This window comes from Manacus candei, unplaced genomic scaffold, assembly GCF_025592945.1.
Source record: "Manacus candei isolate 608988 ecotype Guabito, Panama unplaced genomic scaffold, ASM2559294v1 h1tg000046l, whole genome shotgun sequence".
NCBI lineage: Eukaryota > Metazoa > Chordata > Aves > Passeriformes > Pipridae > Manacus > Manacus candei.
This window is the reverse complement of record NW_026138094.1, coordinates 6,933,766-6,951,455: the sequence shown is the minus strand read 5'-3', so window position 1 is coordinate 6,951,455 and position 17,690 is coordinate 6,933,766. Positions and strand designations below refer to the sequence as shown.

Here is a 17,690-nt window from a genome sequence, read left to right as displayed (position 1 = left end):
ATTGTCCTGTCTTTATCCTGTGGTGGCCATATTAAAAAAATGTATATAAATGTAATGCCTAAAGTAAAAAATACAAACAATTTTTAAGGTCTGCTTAAGGTTTCTCCTGGAAAACAATGCTGTCAATGCACAAGTTACAACTAAATTTCTTTACCAGCTGCACGCAGTGCAGACTTCATCGCTCATAATTTAGCTTTTCACCGACAAAAATCTTTTGCTTTAGGAAATTCTTTCTGCTTCCTGTTATCCTAAATATGGCAACAGTTGTTTTTGGAGTTAGAGATCTGGTGTTTGTCAAGATGACAGCTCCTTCAAGGCGACTTATTTTAGAGATGTAATGAAAAATGTTACTTTCTTGTTTGGAGAACTGAGTCTAAATTCTGAATGTTGTTTGCTTAATGTTTTGCACCTGGGCTCCTTATTTTCTCAGGCATTTGGGCAGCCATATATTGCCTCAGTTGTCTTTCCTTACTCATCTTTTCCATCTGCTGATTTCATTTTGCTGTTCCATCAGTTTTGGTTCACAGCTTTTGCTGTTACACCTGCTCTTGTCCAGCAGAGGGGAACCGTGTCTTGCAGAAAAATTAAGGCAAAACAAACCAAAACGAAGTGTTCCTGGTTTGTTGCTGTTGTTTTTTTCTAATTTCCTACACTTAAAAAACAGCAATAAAAAGACTGAGGAATTCTGCGTTTATTATATTTGGAGTTGGATGCTACAACAGCCATTATACAGATTTCTTTGGAAGTTAATACCATGTGTTACATTACATGTATTGTATACTCTATTGAAATAATGTATTACACTTGCCCGTGGCTTTAGACACAGACTGAGGGAGGAGCTGGGTGGGCAGGTGCAGTCTCTGAAGTACCTTAGTCTTCAGTTATGATTATCTACAGTAGCCAGTTTAATCTTTCAGTTCCCTCTCTATATTGTCAACACATTCTGCCTAGCCTTTGCTAACTTTTGCTTTGGAGGCTTCACCTTTCCTAAACACCTTCAACTGGAATTCTGTGTCTGTGTTTCCTAATCAGTGAAAGCTTGAAAAGTAGTAATGTGACAAATAAAGCCTTTACGTGCTGGGAACGGAGAATTTTATTAAATAAGAGTAACCAAAAGTATTTTAGAAGGGTAGTATAAATAACACTGGGGTGTTGCCATATATAATATCTGAGAGCCTCTTCTATCAATGTCTTTCATGCAGTCTTCCAGTTATATCCCTAGTATCTTAACTGTGGATATATGTATCCTGTTGAAATGCCTGGGAGGCAGGAACTGCTGGTCCATGGTATATCAACAGTGAGGTAGAGAAGAGTTAAGAAACTTGTGTGAACAGGTCAAAGCCAAATCTGTGATTTATGCCTCCCTCAAATCTTGCCTTGAAATCCTTACCTGTCAACTGTCTCTTCATGAACACAGTGAAATGTCTTTCATTCTGTTGAGAAAATTGTGGTAGCATATATCTCTTACTCCAGCAGAGTATGTTTTTAAGAGAGCAGAGCTATGTGATATTGTAAGAAGCTTTGTCCAAGAATTTCAAAACACTTTTCAAACCCTGGCTCAAAATAAACTCTTATTTCTAGACCAATTTAAAAACACTGTGGTGCCAGTTGCTACCCTCCTTTTATTTCTTGGTCCCTGCTTTATCCATGTGCATTAAGCTGCATGATTACTCAACTACTTGAAATTCTACTATTGACTCAAGCACTATCCTCTTTCCCTAATGCATGGTCTGACCAATTTCAGTAAAATCTATCTAATGGTGATTTAATATCTTGCTGCTTGCAGACCTAGGCAGTCAGTAGATTTTTTAAAATATAATTAAGTTGTTTAACATTAGCAAAATAGAAGTTATCTGAATAAATTCCATGCCAGTCTTATGGCAGAAGGTTCTTAGTCTTTCATCCACTCAGTTACATTTATTTTCTAAAATCCAGCTTTGAAAGTATATGGCTTTACTGCAGTACTTTAATATGCTAATTAAGGGTATTTAATTATACCCTCTGAAACTGGCCTCTTTGCTCTTTTACTTACAATCCACTCCATTTACCATCTGCAGCGCATTCCTATCCCTCCTTTTAGTCCCAAGTGTTTCTAAATCCCCATTTCTTCAGGTATCATCTGTCTAAATAATCCTGGATAATTGACGACTTTGTCAATAACTGGCAGCAGCAATTTAGCAGAAAGCACAGTTGTAATATCTTCCTTCTTTCAGCTTCCAGGAAGACAGATACACCTGATGTTCCCGCTCAGCACTTCACATCTCACTGTTTCCTGTCTCACTGTGTTTATTTGCATGTGTAAAACTTGAATCAGCTGAGTTTAATTTTTTTTTTTTGCTTCAACCTACTGTATTCTCCTCTTAATGTTTTTAGTCTTTATCTAGGGAGGATGATTCATTGCCATATTGACTATTATAAAAATAAGCTCCCCTGTCTCCTTTGGGCAACACAGTGCTTTACCCACATGTAAAACCTGTCCTGGTTATTATTCTCTAGGAAGGGGCTGCACTTGGGGCAAGGTGCTGTTAATATAACTGAGGCACAATAAACAGTCAAACAACTGCTGAAGAAATTAAATACTTGCCTGAAAGGAGGAGTGTGCTACTTCTCTGAGGTACTGGGAATTAATTTCTTCCTGGTCCTTTATAAGCTTTTCAAGTAATTGTTACTGAGCCAGAAGAATTTACTTTCATTTATAAATGCAGCATTTATTTGATCCTGCATTGTTTCAAGAGCTGAGGAAGTTGGAGTGATGAAGTAGTCCACCACACCATCTTACTACAGCCTAAGGGTAAGTTTTTGAAATGTTGTTTAAATAACATTTTGAGTTTTCAAATATGAAGCATGGCTGGTGGAAAGGAAAATATATTGAGTATCAATTTAGCAGTTGGTCAGTACAGAAATGTGCTGTAAAGAGAGCAGTTAACTATAGACCCAAGGAAAAAAAAAGAACAACAGAGGCTCAAAGCCTCATGTCATGCTGCTCAGATAAAGCAGTTGTTTCCCTTAAGAGAATAACTGGAGTTACAAACTGTAATTCTGGCGTGATTGTCAGTAAGTTGCCTTTTTTCTAACATGTAGTAGGTGTGCAGTGCACGTGGGAGGGGCTGCAGCATGCTGTTCCTTTGGCCAGGTTTTGTTGCTGTAATGCTTTGCAAACCAGGATGCATTGAGGCATAATTTATAACAAATTTCAGAGCTCCCAATGCATTTGAGAACATACATGGTGCCCAGCTGTCTGACAGGGGCATTGCTACGTTGAATTTTATAAAACAAGCTGTTTCTATGGAACCATTTTTGTTTTTTAACAGTGCTACTTTCCATAGCTTGTCTTAAAAAATCTACAAAATTTTTTGCTTCTCTTCTGATGTTCAGGTCTGTGGGGTTACATTTTATAGTGATATCAGCACACACCTTCCTGCCACATTTGGGTCCTGGGTTCCTATGCCCTCTTGCTGCCTCTCATGTTCAGTTCTGCTGCTGTTGTTTCAGGGAAGTGCCCTCCAGCAGGATCAGGCTCCCTGGGGTTGTTTCTACTCTTTATTTGTCACGTCAGCGTTGATGCTGACTCTTATCTCCTCAGATGCCACTGCATTTCTTTTTCTGTGTTTCAGGCCTGACAGCTCTTGGAGATGCATTCATTGTGCAAGGAGGGCAAAGACCTCGTGATACAATCTCTGCAATCAGAGGGCAAACCTGTCCCTTCCAGTGAGGCCCTGTAGCAGCTCTGTGTAGCCTCCTGGCATGTGCCCTTTAATGGAACATCTCCTTTTGTCTTCAGTAAATCTGATAGCAATCAGGCAGCACATATGTGAGGTCATGTTCCTGCTATGAGGAAAGATTGCTGTTAGCTACTGGGATACACTTCTGAAGAGACAGTTTTCTTCAGTTTCTTAACTGCCTTTTTACAATGGAAGTGCAAACTGTTACTAATAAACCTCATAGTTTATGGGTTTGGGGGAGATTTTTTCTTTTTGTTCGAAAAACTCGATTAAGCTCATCACTGGCTGAATATAAATGCTAATACATAGAGGGAACCAGCCAGCCAAATTGCACTTGGCTAATTTCACTTAATGAGAATGTCTGATTCTGTTCAGTTGCTTTCTTGCTGAGTTCAAATTCAGCTGCTAAAGCAGACCCAGGAGCTTTTTGTTAAATATTTTTAAAAGATGATCAGCTTATAATGATGTTTTCAAAGTGTGTGACTTCTGTTTGCTGTGATTGATGTCACATACCAGCTAGAATAAATTTTTTTCTTTATTTAATACCATGCCAGGCAATATTTCTGGCAGAAGATACATGTGAAAAGAGAACATCTGAAAACACTAATTTTACTATATCTGTTGTTAAATTGTGGATGCAAGGCAAGGCCTGTCTTTCAGAAGCCAAATACCAGTATATGTAAAAGCAGAGATGTAAGATGTAATTAAAGACAACTTTCAGTAGTCTGAAAAATATATGAATCCTAAATATGCAAAAATAAGTAATGGCAGTCTGTCAGAAGAGGTGTTGGTGCACGTTACACACCTAAAGATAAAAAGAATGTGTAATACCAGAGCTTGCCACAAGCCTTTCTGCCAGTTTAATGAGGTTGCCATTGCAAAGCTGAATGTACTTTTTTTTTCCTCTTGATTTTGCTGTAAGGGAGGCCTCCACAAGAAACAGAAGATTTTCTGTGCCACTCTTCATGTCACAAGGCTGTGAAGAAAAGTTCCACTAGAGCATGTTTTATGAAAAATGGTGTTTAACAACCTTTTCTATAGAAAACCTTTGATTTCTGAGCTGTGTATAATTTCTGCTCACTTCAGTCTTTTGGTCTTTTTACCTGGAGAGGAATTTAGTGAAGTGCTCCAAGTTTTACACACTAGGACTTATAAACTTAAATAAACAACTCCTGTTAATTTATTTTCAGGCCTTAGCTGTTTTCAGGCTGGGTTTTAGGCTTTATCCTATGGTTATCCAGTGTGAGGTACCTTGATTAAATTCTCAGAAGAAACAGACCTCGTTTGTTTGATTCCTGGTTTTGCATAATAAGGGAACTACTCAAATCCAAAAATAAAGAAAATAAAACATGGGGAGCAGGAGGGGAGAGAAAGGGAACAATTTTGTTAATCAAAGGTTAATTTATTGGACTAGGAGCAGATTTGCTTGGCTTCTTGGAAGTATTTGCTGCATGTCCTTCTAAGCTCTGCTGGGAAGGACAATGTGCAGAATAGAGGGTGTGATAGACTCTAGATGTTTTATGGCACCTGCTCTGCTGTTTAGCACTCAAGTCAGAATGGGGAAAAAACTGTTAGGTTTTCACAGACTGTAAATCTAATAATTTGCAATATAACTTTCACAGTTATTTTTTACTTGCAATCTGTGAATCTAGGTGGGAAAATTATATTACCTGTGGCCCTCTTGGTGTGACTCCTGAGCTCTTAAATGCCAATCTGAAATTTTCTGGAAGGAAAGATTGATCTTCTGAAATTATAGGTTCATGTGAGGGTCATAAATGCATAATGTGGAAAGAGCATCAATTGATGTGCTTGGTGTTGGGTTAAAATACAAATTCAGATGGAATGGTTGGTGAGCCACTTGTAAGTATTTCATCTATTCTGCCTTCCTGTCTCATTTAAGTAAATTAATTCTACAAAGGCAGCCACATCTTGCCAGCATTTTTTCGTTTTGGTGACTGAACTATTACCTCTCACAGCAGGGCAGGACTAACACTTTGTAATTGCTGTGAGAGGCTGGCACATCTCTTTAACGCCAGTCAGCCAACTGCAGCTCCCAGGGTCTTGTCTTATCTGCAGAGCTGTGTCCAAAGTATTGTGAGATCTCCCACAGGTTTCCATTATGCTGAATTGGCAGCCCTGGGAGCCCAACCTCCAACCTTTGGCAGCAGGAGGAGCTGCTGCCAGAAATGCTCATTCAGGTTGGTGGATACGGTGAGTTGGCTCTGAAGGGGAAGAGAACTGTGGACTGTATTAAAAATTGTGCCAAAATATGAGACATGTTCTTCTATTTCTGTGTCAGAAAAAAAAGCATTAAGACTCTAATTAAAGACAAATTTGAACTTGGAGAAATTCATACCCATCATTGGCACCTTTCATCTCTGAATTTCAGACCTAGCCCCTCTGCTATATGAATTTTCACTGCTGCAAAAGTACAAATACCAAAAGAGGGTGATAATTCATGGTTTAAATGAAATCACTTGGAAATGCTTTAAATTAGGTCTTCTGATTAGCTGCCTCACTGGATAGTGTAGTATGTGAGAGAGTAAATCAAGCACTTATTTTCCTTTGCTTTGCTGTCTGTGAACAGCATTGAGCAGAAGAGACAACCATCTATCTGTCTTCCAAATTATATGCTTTCTTCACAAAGGAGCCTTTGGTCTACTGCTACATGCCTGTTCAGTTTTAGGGGATAAATACAGCTCACAGTTTTAGAGGATAAATAAATCTGTGACTTCTTATTTGCAACAAAAAAGTGTGACTGGAGAGAGGGTTGGCACAAGAGAATAAGCTATCAAGACTGTTGTGAATGTTGGAGTGGCAGCAAGGAGATGGCTGCATTTAAGGATTTTAGAGAAGAACTTGTCCTAAATAATAAGGTTTGAGCCAACTGTAGAGAATAGGACTGCTGGTTATCTTATAAGTCTTATATTATCTTATATGTATATATGTATCCAGTTTTCTGAAGGACAGAACCTTTTTGAAAGAAAAACGTCAGACTTCTAAAGTAAGCAAATAAGAGCAGATAAACTAGGTATAGCAACCTGTTTGTTTTATCCCTTTCCCCCATTTTTTTCTGTTTGTAATAACTTATAAATTCTCATTCTAGATTAGATGTGGTTTCTTGGAGATGCACATTCCTCTGTTCCTCTGGTAAAGCTCAAAGTCTCTTGTTGTCACTGTAATACAAATAATAATAAGAACATAATCAAGGTTGTATTTGTTTTGTGATTATTCTGAACACTAGAGACTAACAGTAATTATAATACCATTAAATAGTAATGGAAAAAGATTTAAAAGTAGATCATGAGACTCCTGAAAGGAGGCGAAAATCTTGCTCCCTTTTCTTCACTGCTGCAGGCATTGCATTCCCCTCTTTTATGGCAAAAAGAGGAACCTAAAGTGTTTTCCAAAATGCCAGGGGTCAAGAGCACCATTTGAAGGACAGGTTTATGTGGGAGAAACTAACTAGGAACTAATTCAGTTTCAAAAATTAGTTTCCTTGTAATTTTAGTAGTGCATTTAGTAGTCAGAGATACTGCATTTAGTGCCCAGAGACAGGAATATAACTTTGAAGAAAGCAATGCTTCTGTATACCTCTATACCTCTCACCATGGGATCTGATTGCTTTATAAATCTATGCAACCAGTGTTATGACACTATTTCAAACTTTTTTGTGGTGTGCAGATGAGACAGCAGTATGTGATACAGCTCTATGGCCCAGACCTTTGTTCCATGACACAATACTCAGTCCCTACATCATGGTTTGTGTAAGGTGGTATTTACCTCCCCTCTTCTTTCATATGTGTTCACAGGGTAAAGCTCCTGTCATGTGCTTGAAACTTTGTGTAATCCAAGGGATAAGAACACTGTCCATCTGGAAGCCAGGTAATAGTACTGGTTGTGCTAAGACTTGGTGGCAGGGTTCCCCAGGGCCGGAGGTGTCTTTGTAGGTTCTGTGTTTTGCACATGAATAGACCAACTCCAAGGAGCCTTGCAGCAGCTGTGAGACCCTTGCCTTGCCCTTGCTTTGGGATGGGTATGTCTTAGGGAAAAACAGTTTTCATTTGTGTAGTTTAGTCTGTCTACTTTGTCTTATGTGAGCCACAAAGTCTACATTGGGCCCTGATTATACAGTGTCTCTGTGGCTGTTGCAGTGTTTACAGTGTTCATTTGTGAGGGAGAGATGATATACATGACCCTGGTTAATGATCCTCTGACATGCAGTGCTTGCAGTCCAAATTGGAAGACAGCATCCAAAGAGGAGGATAGGCTATGCATGATAATATGCATGATAAATACCTCTCCCACTGCTGTTAGAAAAGGCTCATCACAAGTGTGAAAAATGCAATTTCATTTTCCTTCAGCTTCTCAATTTCCTGTTAATACCTTTCACAGAGGAAAAAATGTTTTTGTCAAAATCATTATCATTTAAAGCCATATAAATTTGAAAGCTCTTAGAAGGCTACAAATGTGAATTAAAATACCCATTTAAATTGTTCCTTAAGTATACTGTCTTTGGTTTATTCCTTTCTTTCCTTTTGTGTATAGTGAAGTTTCCTGACAAAGAGCCAATGAAGAAGATTTATAAACTGAGTTTACTATAATCACATTCTGGCCTGTATCAGTATTCAGGATGTATTGCTTATCTTAACCTGAAGTGATGTGCTAATTTGACTTGGAAATGGAGTAAGATGTGGACACAAAGTAAACAATTGTCTGAATTAAATAAAATCATAACTACAGATCAGTGATTCCTCTATAGCGTTTTGCTACCTAAAACAGAAGGCCTTGCTGTTACTGCATGGGAAGCTGCAGTTTATCAGCTGCTGGCAGATAATCAGCCCTGTTCCCAAACTGTGCACTCTCCAGCTTTGCCTGCAGGCCGGCAATGTCACGGGGACACACAGGGCACTGCCAGCCTTGGCAGCAGCAGACCCAGCGTGGCCCTTCCCCACCCCGGTTGTGATGCAGATGTTACATGCACGAAATCCTTCATGCATTGTAACATTTGTTTAGATTCTCAGCACGTGCAGTGGACTGACTGCTCCTATATATTTACATCTGTTGTGCTCACAGAAAAAAATGTGGTTTATTTAGCAGCTTATTCCACAGGAATTTAAGTAAATTCTATGCTTTGTTTTCCTGGTTTTCAAGTCTGTAGTGTTCTCTACCCCATCTATGTTAACCCAGACAATGTCTAGTGAGGTGGCAATGATTTTTAATACCTACAGTAATTTTCTATTTTTAATAAGCTCCTCTCAGCTGTTGAAGCTGAGACACTCTTGTGTGGTTCCCTGAGACTGCCATATTAAACTCCACTTGCCTCCTGCAGACGATAGTAGGAGTGTTCAGGGGAGATTTTGGTAGATGCTGTAAGGATCCTGGACTCTCCTGAGCTCAGCTGGGATCTCTGAATAGGCTACTTTTATTCCAAGTGGTGCAGACAAAAATACTATAAGGTCACTGCCACATGCTGTTCCACAATAAAACTGTCCCAAAATAACCAATCCATACCTGATGCTAAACAGTGTAGAGGAAGAATAGCTTCCCATTAAGAAAGAAGGAATTGGCAATGAGCTCTAGAGGTTCAGAGAATAGCTTTCAGAGGGAAGTGTGGAAAATCTGTCCCTCAATTCACCTAAAATTGGACTGGGCAAATGACCACAAGCCCAACTACAAATGTTCTGTGTATGGAGGCATCCCAACAGGTAGAATGAAAGAGGATGGTGATGGACAGGGAGTAAAGAATTTTTCATTTTGATAAGACACTATTTTAAAACCATGCTCAATTTTTGAGCAAGATGCAGATATTTGATGTGGTTTTACCTCAGGATTGACATTTTGGTTGTCTTGATGCTCACTTTGGGAATAATCAAAAATTAGTTGACCTTCACTTGTTAAGATTACCTTTCCTTTTTCTCTGTGTTACAATTCTTAGTGTTTTGTAGCAATCCTTAAAGTTGCTATACTAGTAGCAGAAAATGTGAAGAGCCTGAGAAGCTTTTCTGAGGCATGTCTTGGTTACAGACATGTTTCTGCCTTTTAAACCATTGTATGGGAGGTGTGATCTAAAGAGACAGAAAGTAACAGTCAGAAGCCATTGACCAGCCCGTGTCCTGCAGCACTGCTGTGTGCCATATGCATGTGCAGCAAAAGTGGAGTTGAGCCAGAGAACAGTTGAGTATGTGGACAGCTTTGAATCCTAAGTCACAACGGGACCTGCTGGGATGTCTAGGATCCTCCCCCAGAGCATTAATGAGAAATAGATGCCATATGGAGGAATTCTCTTGCCAACGGGCTGTGATGCCATCTTTGTCTTCCAGTTCTCATCAATTACAAATGGCTTTTAAATAGATTTGTATTTTATCTTCAGTCAGATGATTTCATCCTCTCAGCTACTAAGGACACTGAACTTTCAGTAGACTCCTCTAGAACAAGATTTTTTTATTCCTGATGAGGCATATTTGTTGCAATGTCTGCTCTATCACTCTTCTCTTCCCTTTTCCTGCATCCCCTCTTCCATGACAGCTGACCCATCCACTCCTCCCCTCAGCACTGTATTTTCTTTTCTTTTGCTGTAGATGCAAAGAACAACTTTACCTTTTATGTTTTTTGAAACTCGGATGTTTAACTATGTAATTCTAGTTGTTTGCATTGACATTTTTGCATCAACTTCTTTCTTTTTTTAAAAAAGCAAGCACTGTAATACTTACAAGACTGGAATTTTGCTCACCCTTGCAGTGATTGTATGGTGTGTGCGAGAATGTTTATAAAATCAATTAAATATACATGAATAGCACATTCAATACAGTAACTGTCACAAGTTTTATTGATGTGGAATCCAGTCTGCATAGATTGCCCTCTCATTTTTAATTCACCTCTATAAAATTCAGTGTTAACTATCAAATTGGATTACACATACCTCTTAGCTATGATGAGACTGTCTTTATGCCACTTAAATTTTTTAAGGTCTTTTCTACTACACCCGTAGCATTAGAATCACTTCTTTTTTAGTGTAGGTCTTGCTTTGAGAGCTTCCTAGGCCACAGAATCCCATACATATATGCTATATATAACTATGGAGTGACATAAAGACAGTGTTTAAATCAAGTCACTGCCTTCATAGTATCTTTGGGTTTAGTAAAAAAAAATATTTAAAAATCAGCAAACAATTTAATTTGCTCACCAGAATGTTTCTAATGCATTGTGCTGGGACATCAGACCCCAGCTGAGATTTATAAACCATACCTATGCTTTTAGCCCCTGCCTGGTAGGTTTTGTAGCCAAAATGCAGAGCACAGAGGAGGAAAACAGGGCAGACGACCACATTTTACAGACGGAAACTGAGACACAAAAGCATTAAATGTGATTTGTAGCTGAGCATGTAACACACATGTCTGGTTCTATTTTTGAAAACATCCTTTTCGCTTTCTTTTTAGTTCAGAAAGCATGACTGGAACTGTGGCAAAATTGTCTTTTTAGAATTTTAAAGTAGCTTTAAAAGGTCTTGTCTTCAGAAGTGCCCAAGACTATGACGAACTAGTAAAACAGATATATCTGACATAAGCAGCCTGGTGCCTGGATAGGAAGGAGAGTAAAAGCAGTATTAGATTAAAAAAAATTTTTTAGGTCAGTAGTAAGAATATGTCTAATGCAGGTGTGAAATAAGATTAGGCTGACCTTTTATTACCTGGCACTAAATCCATTTTGTCTCTAGAAACTAAAATCCTACTGGTGAGGTCTAAAGAGGTTCTTCAATTGGATTTACCCAGACTGCAGGATATGTGATAAATAGCCATTTGTTTATTGTCCCTTGCATCTGTCCACCTTACTTAAGGACTTAAACTCTGCCAGTGTAATGAGCCAGCTGCTTAACTGCTTCCAGATTCTGTATTCTGCAGGCTTGTTCTGTGATGGGAGGTCCCTGGAGTCTGTGGAGGAAGGAATTTGTCTTTTCTATTTATATTTTTTTTTAATTTTTGGTTTTTTTCCCCTCCCCCCAGGCTGTGCTGTGGCCATAAAGCCAATTGATGGCCAACAGTCAAATCTTAACACTTACTCTCCTCTGCAGAATATATGAGGAAGTAGCCATGAAACACTCCTTTAGCTCAGCCATGCTCCTTCCCTTCACTGCCAGGGCTGTACAATGTACCCTTCCACTCCCATCTTCTCTTAGAACGTAAGAAAAATAAAATTGATTCTTCTGATGGAAGCATCTTCTGAGCTGCAGGGATGGAAAAATAGGATTTGCCTATGTTGGCAATTTAAGGTAAAGCTCCTTTACATTCTTACAGGAGTTTAGCTGTAGCTGGGGTTTAGAGGAGCAGATGGGTACCCCAGGCTTGGTGCTCCATCAGCTTCCTTCAGAGTGGGTGTCCCAAGTGTGTGGCTTGTAACTGAGTAATATGAGCTTGACCTGAGAAGAATGTGTGTCCCCACAGAGCTCTTGCACTAAACTGATCTAAGCTCCAGAGGTTTGCTATGCTGTATTTAAATGCTCATACCATTAAAACCACTGAAGCAATATTCTTAAACATACTTTGGTTTATATCTCAGTGGGACTTTTAAATCAAGAGGACATGATGACTGAAAACCAGGGCTTTGCTATGGAAAAAATAATTTTCTTGTTGTGTAAAAAGAATATGTAGTTATTTGGGGCTGGTTGTTTTTGGCAGTTATTACTGTTTATTTTTCTTGAGCACATTTTCAATAGAAAAATGTATCATTTCAAGCATTTGTTCAGAAATAAACTTCAGACGTGACTTTGGACAAAAAGCATCCACTCTCTGATCATGCTAAACCTGGCCAAAAGCTGTATGAAACATCTTACAGTGTGCTTGGGCTTTTAACCTTTATCTTGACAGTACTGATTATAATCTTAAGTAATTTATGTGGATATATAAATGCCAGATTGTCTTTCCTTACATGGAACAAGAGCATTGAAAAAGCTTAGTCTCTTAATCACTTTTTAACATGTAACATGTCTCAGTTTGAAGATTCTGCTTAAATTCTTGAAGAATATTTTTTTCATGGATGAGGTTGAACCTTCATTATTTTTGTAGTTGTATAACAAATAACTACATTATTTTCCTGACTTGAAAACTCATCTCTTGAATAGATAAGTTTTTTTTTCTTCAAACGGTGAACAGGAGCAGCTTTGATCCTTGCTATTGAGACATCTTTTATTAATGAAGCAAAGTTTGAATTATACAATATGCAACAACAAAAAAAAAATGACAATAGAAGGCAGACCATACTGGTGGAGTCATCCAGCTGTTGAAATATGATTTGAAAAAAAAAAAAAGGTCTCTTGTGTTAGGATAAAGACAACAGTAATTTGTTTTTGTGCTAGTCACAAATAACACAGAAGGTAAGCATTGATATGATTTACCCTGTTGTGTGTTTTATTAGAGTTGGAGTAAAACATAGTTATTAGCAACTTCCACCATCTTTTGTAATAGATTTGCATTTTAACAGGGCACAGTACTTGGAAAGTCAGGGGTGAGCTCCGTAGAAGTAACTTTGGCATTGCTGTTTCACACAAGCAAATGAGGACTGACAACCACTAAGTGCAATCCAGGCTTTCTGAAGAAAAATATAGGCCATGGTAAACACAAAAATACATTCCAGCCTGCAGGGCCTAATAAAAAAATAAGCCTCTTGAGAGGCAAAATCATTGTGCACCACCACAGTACGGTTGCCATCAGCTCTCCTGGCAGTGCTGGAGCCGCTGGATTCAGTTTTGATCTCCTGATTTGCCTCCGTGTGTCTCGAATCAAGCTGCATTTTTCCTAGGTGCTTTCAGGGAAACCTGATCTGCCCTATAATCTTGCTTAGCTCCTGGGCATTAGAGTATCAGCACTGTGCATAATTCAAGCAGGGTTATGCAGCTCTCTTCTAACATACAGGGACAAGGGGACAGATTACAGTAATTTCTCCTGATTGGCAAATGAAAGGCAAGGGAGATGCAGTTTTGTTAAATTGCTCCCAAGGCAGTCAGTAGCTGCTGTAGGGAGCAGTCCTGTTTTCCCTTCCTTCGTGCTTCATGTTCCTACCTACCCTTTTGTTTTTCAGAGTTAGAGAAGATATGACTGCACAATTGGGCCAGCCAGCAAAATTCCCCAGAGTTGCGTAATTCAGAGATTTTTGTTTTCCCTAAGGAATAGGGCTGGTGGCAGGTAAAATCTTCCATTTAATTTAATACAAAAAGCTTTTTCCTTGCATCTCAGTATAAGAAGCAAATGTGGACATGTTTCTTGGTTAAGCAGAATATTTATTAGCAAATTGTACGAGTTTAAATATATCCAAATAAATAACTCCTGCAATATATTAAAATATATTTAAACATAGATTAAATATCTTTCTTGTTCTGGGAGTTGAATGTTGATTATATTTATATCGCAAATTACATTTGTCATGTAATGACATGGAGTGCTGCCATGGATGGCTACAAGCTCTTCAGAAGGGATAGGCAAGGTAGGAGAGGTGGCTCTGTATGTTAGAGAGTCTCTTGACTGTAGAACTTAAAGTCAGTAATGATAAGGTTGAGTACCTGTGGATCAGAATCGTTTGTCTTCCCAGTCTGAAATCTCTGCTAGAGAGCTTCTTGAAAGTAGATCAGTTCTAACTAATCTTTCGAAGCACATCTGCACATTTCTATTCCCAGCTGCAGAGACTGGATAAAATAAAGATTGAATAGCATTGAAAACCTGTAAAACTGGATCTCACAAATCACACTAAGATTTTTTTTTTTTTTTACTGTGCACTTTCTTTTGCCTTCAAGTATCTAGGGGCTTAGCTGTGATTTGAAAGCCTTTAGCATTTTTTCAAATGCTAGTTAAGAAATTGTATGGGAGGTATTGAATTTTCTTAGTTGTTTGCCACAGCACCTGTAATTTATCATGATTATTCTTCAGTATCAATTAACAATCCATGCAAAATTGCTATATGTGTTCAGGAATGGATTTAGAACTGCTGCAAAGCCTTATTCATAACTTTATGTTAACACTCTTGGTAATGTGGCAGTCATTTTTTAGTACATAACCCTTATCTTTGTTTTATTCATGATAATAATGATGTCTAAGCAAATGTCAGATGGAAGAGATCTCTTAAAGTCAGATTCCAGATTTAATGTTTACCCTGCAATCTCCAGCATAGTTAAAGCAAACAGTTTCTGTGGTGTTCGAAATTGCAAATGTTAAAGTTACTCAGCTGCAGTTTTGTCATCTGTAACACACTGTGATGCACAAACCATAACTGCAGGCAACACTTAACTGGTTTTATTTAGCTTGGACTTTATCATAAATACTAATTCATTGAAGTGGAAACTGAGGTAATATATCTTGAATTCTATTTACCTTTCTGTCTGGTGCAAGACATGCCTTTATTTAGCAATGTGCTCTTTTCCCCTCCCTACATCCCCTGAAATTAGACTCTTGCCATAATTGTTCCAAGGAGAAGTTTTGTAAATAATACAGGCCCTTAAAGTTGAATTGAGAGCTCTACTGGTAAGGCAGATGGAGTCAAGAATGTAAAAATGCAAGCTGGGAAGCTGCACTGGCCTGTCTCTCTCCTAGTCTCATAGTCAAGAAACTCAGAATAAGACAGCTGAGACTGTAAAATGTGTGATTGTAATTCATAACTTCCACCTAGACCATCCTGATCTATCTGCTTCTACAGCTCAGCCACAATGTTGTAGATAGGATTTGCCATTTTCTGGAATACTACACCACCCTCCATTTTTTGGAATGCTTAGCTGCACATCCCTGGAGGAGTGCTTCACCATGCCATCATGAACATGGGCTGAGAGAGCTGGGGATGTTCAACCAGGACGAGAAGCAGGGGAGACCTTATAGCACCTTCCAGTACCTAAGGGGGCTACAGGAGAGCTGGAGAGGGACTTTAACAATGACATGTAGTGACAGGACAAGGAGTAATGGCTTCACACTGAAAGAGGGCAGCTTTAGACAGTATTAGGAAGAAATTCTTTACTGTGAGGGTGGTGAGACACTGGCACAGGTTGCTCAGAGAAGTTGTGGGTTCCCCATCCCTGGAAGTGTTCAAGGCCAGGTTGGATGGGGCTTTGAGCAACCTGGGATAGTGGAAGGTGTCCCTGCCCATGGCAGAGGGCTGGAACTAGTTGATCTTTAAGGTCCCTTCCAACACAAACCATTCTAGGACTCTTCATTCACTAGCTGAAAAATAATAAAAATAATATAAAATAGCTGTTGGGCTTGAGGAAAGGCAACAGATGAAACAGAATGTGTTCCTTCTGCTAGGTTTTATTTCAACCTGAGATGCTACTCCAGATGGTAAGGAAGAACATCCTGGCACAGCCTGACTTCCGTGGCATAGCTGGCAGTGTCAGGCTCTTTGCAGAAAGACATGCACTCCCTTCTTGGAGTCAGGAGGATTTGGCACTTCGTGTGATTCTGCATTAAAAGGGGAATTCCACTGTACCAACTTGCAGGTTCTCCACAGTGCACAGGTAAGAACTTAGCATGATTTTGTATCTCCCTTTGTAAAGGCTCTGCTATATTAATGAGGGTTAAAAAAAGTGCATTTCATCCAGTAGAACTCCTTAAAGGAAAAACAAACCTCTCGTGAAAAGATTTCTAACTGAATTCGAGGCAAGTACTTCAGGGAGTAGCATATTAAAACAGTGTTATATCAAAAAGCACCTGCTTAGGTAGGTGAAGACACTTGTGTCAGCTTTTGTATTACACACCATGTAGAAGCTACATACAGTGAGTGTTTCTAAGATCAAGAGTAAACACTCTTTAGCTCTTAAAAGCATCTGATGAGCTGGGGGACTGTGCTTTTGACTTCTATACTTTGTCTTTAAATCAAGATGCACTAATTTGTGCTCCTTATCACATAATGCCATGACTTTTACAGCAGTCAGCAGGGATGAGTCTGTTTCTGTACAGCAGCTGAAGAAAATGTCAAGTAGAAAGACATGCACTGCTCTCCTGATACAAATTAGTTTATCACGTAAATGGGGAAATAGACAACTCTGACCCTATTATAGCAGAATGTAAGATAGTGGATTAACACTCCAGACTTCTAATTAATCACAGTGTGTCTCATCCTCCTGATTGCAGCTGAGTAGGCCATTCTTCTACATTAAACCCACAGCTGCCCAGTATTAACACTTATCTGTCAGTACAGCCCCTTGTGCAGCTGTTGGCCAAGGTGACAATGTTACAATCCTGCATGGTTGAAAAATAGGTTTCAGAAATATTCAGACACATCCTTACATGTGAACTATACCTTTATTGTGTGAATAGTTAAAAAAAACCCCATTAATCTTAAATTCTAAGAAGTGAATAACACTCTGCTCTGCTTATGCTATTTTCTCATGCAGGTAAAAGTACAGAGCAGTACTGATCGTGGTTCTTCTATAACATGCACAAAGTATTTTATACAAACTACAGTATCGTCAATTTTTACAGGTTTACTAAAATGGGAATTCCAAAATGTGTCATGTACATACCAAACTTATTTAAGATCACACAGATTAATCTGATACCACTTCTGAGGTAAACTTATATATCACTGAACTGCTAAAACAAGAAGAACCATATTTAACTACTTATTTTTATTCCAACTTCCAAGACCACGTTTTAAGAGGAATTCTGCAAAGGAATTGAAGCCATTGAGTAAACAGACACTATGCTGACCCCAGAAAATATATCTGTAATAGGATCTCTCTTCTCAGTTTTAAGGCATGTGAAACCAAACTATTCTCACCATCAAAAGCCAAACTAAGAATTTCTCTCCACAGAAAGACACGGTATGTTATTTTCAAAAAGAACTATCTTAAGGCAATGTGCCATTACTACAGGCTGCACACAAACCACAGCTATCCTCCCCTGTTTTGTTTTCTAAAATCTGACAGAAATCTCAGTGGTGGAACAAAAGGTGTGTACTAGTACATATTCAGACAAAAAGGACGAGATAGAAATT

General features: G+C 38.7%; 1 long non-coding RNA gene across 1 annotated transcript; it reads left to right on the top strand.

Moving 5' to 3' along the window:
* Positions 1-2,801: 2,801 nt before the first annotated feature.
* On the top strand, positions 2,802-16,859 carry LOC127475159 (uncharacterized). Its single transcript, XR_007906111.1, has 3 exons — positions 2,802-7,607; positions 13,797-13,900; positions 16,001-16,859. It is a non-coding gene; the product is annotated as an uncharacterized LOC127475159 (long non-coding RNA).
* Positions 16,860-17,690: the final 831 nt, after the last annotated feature.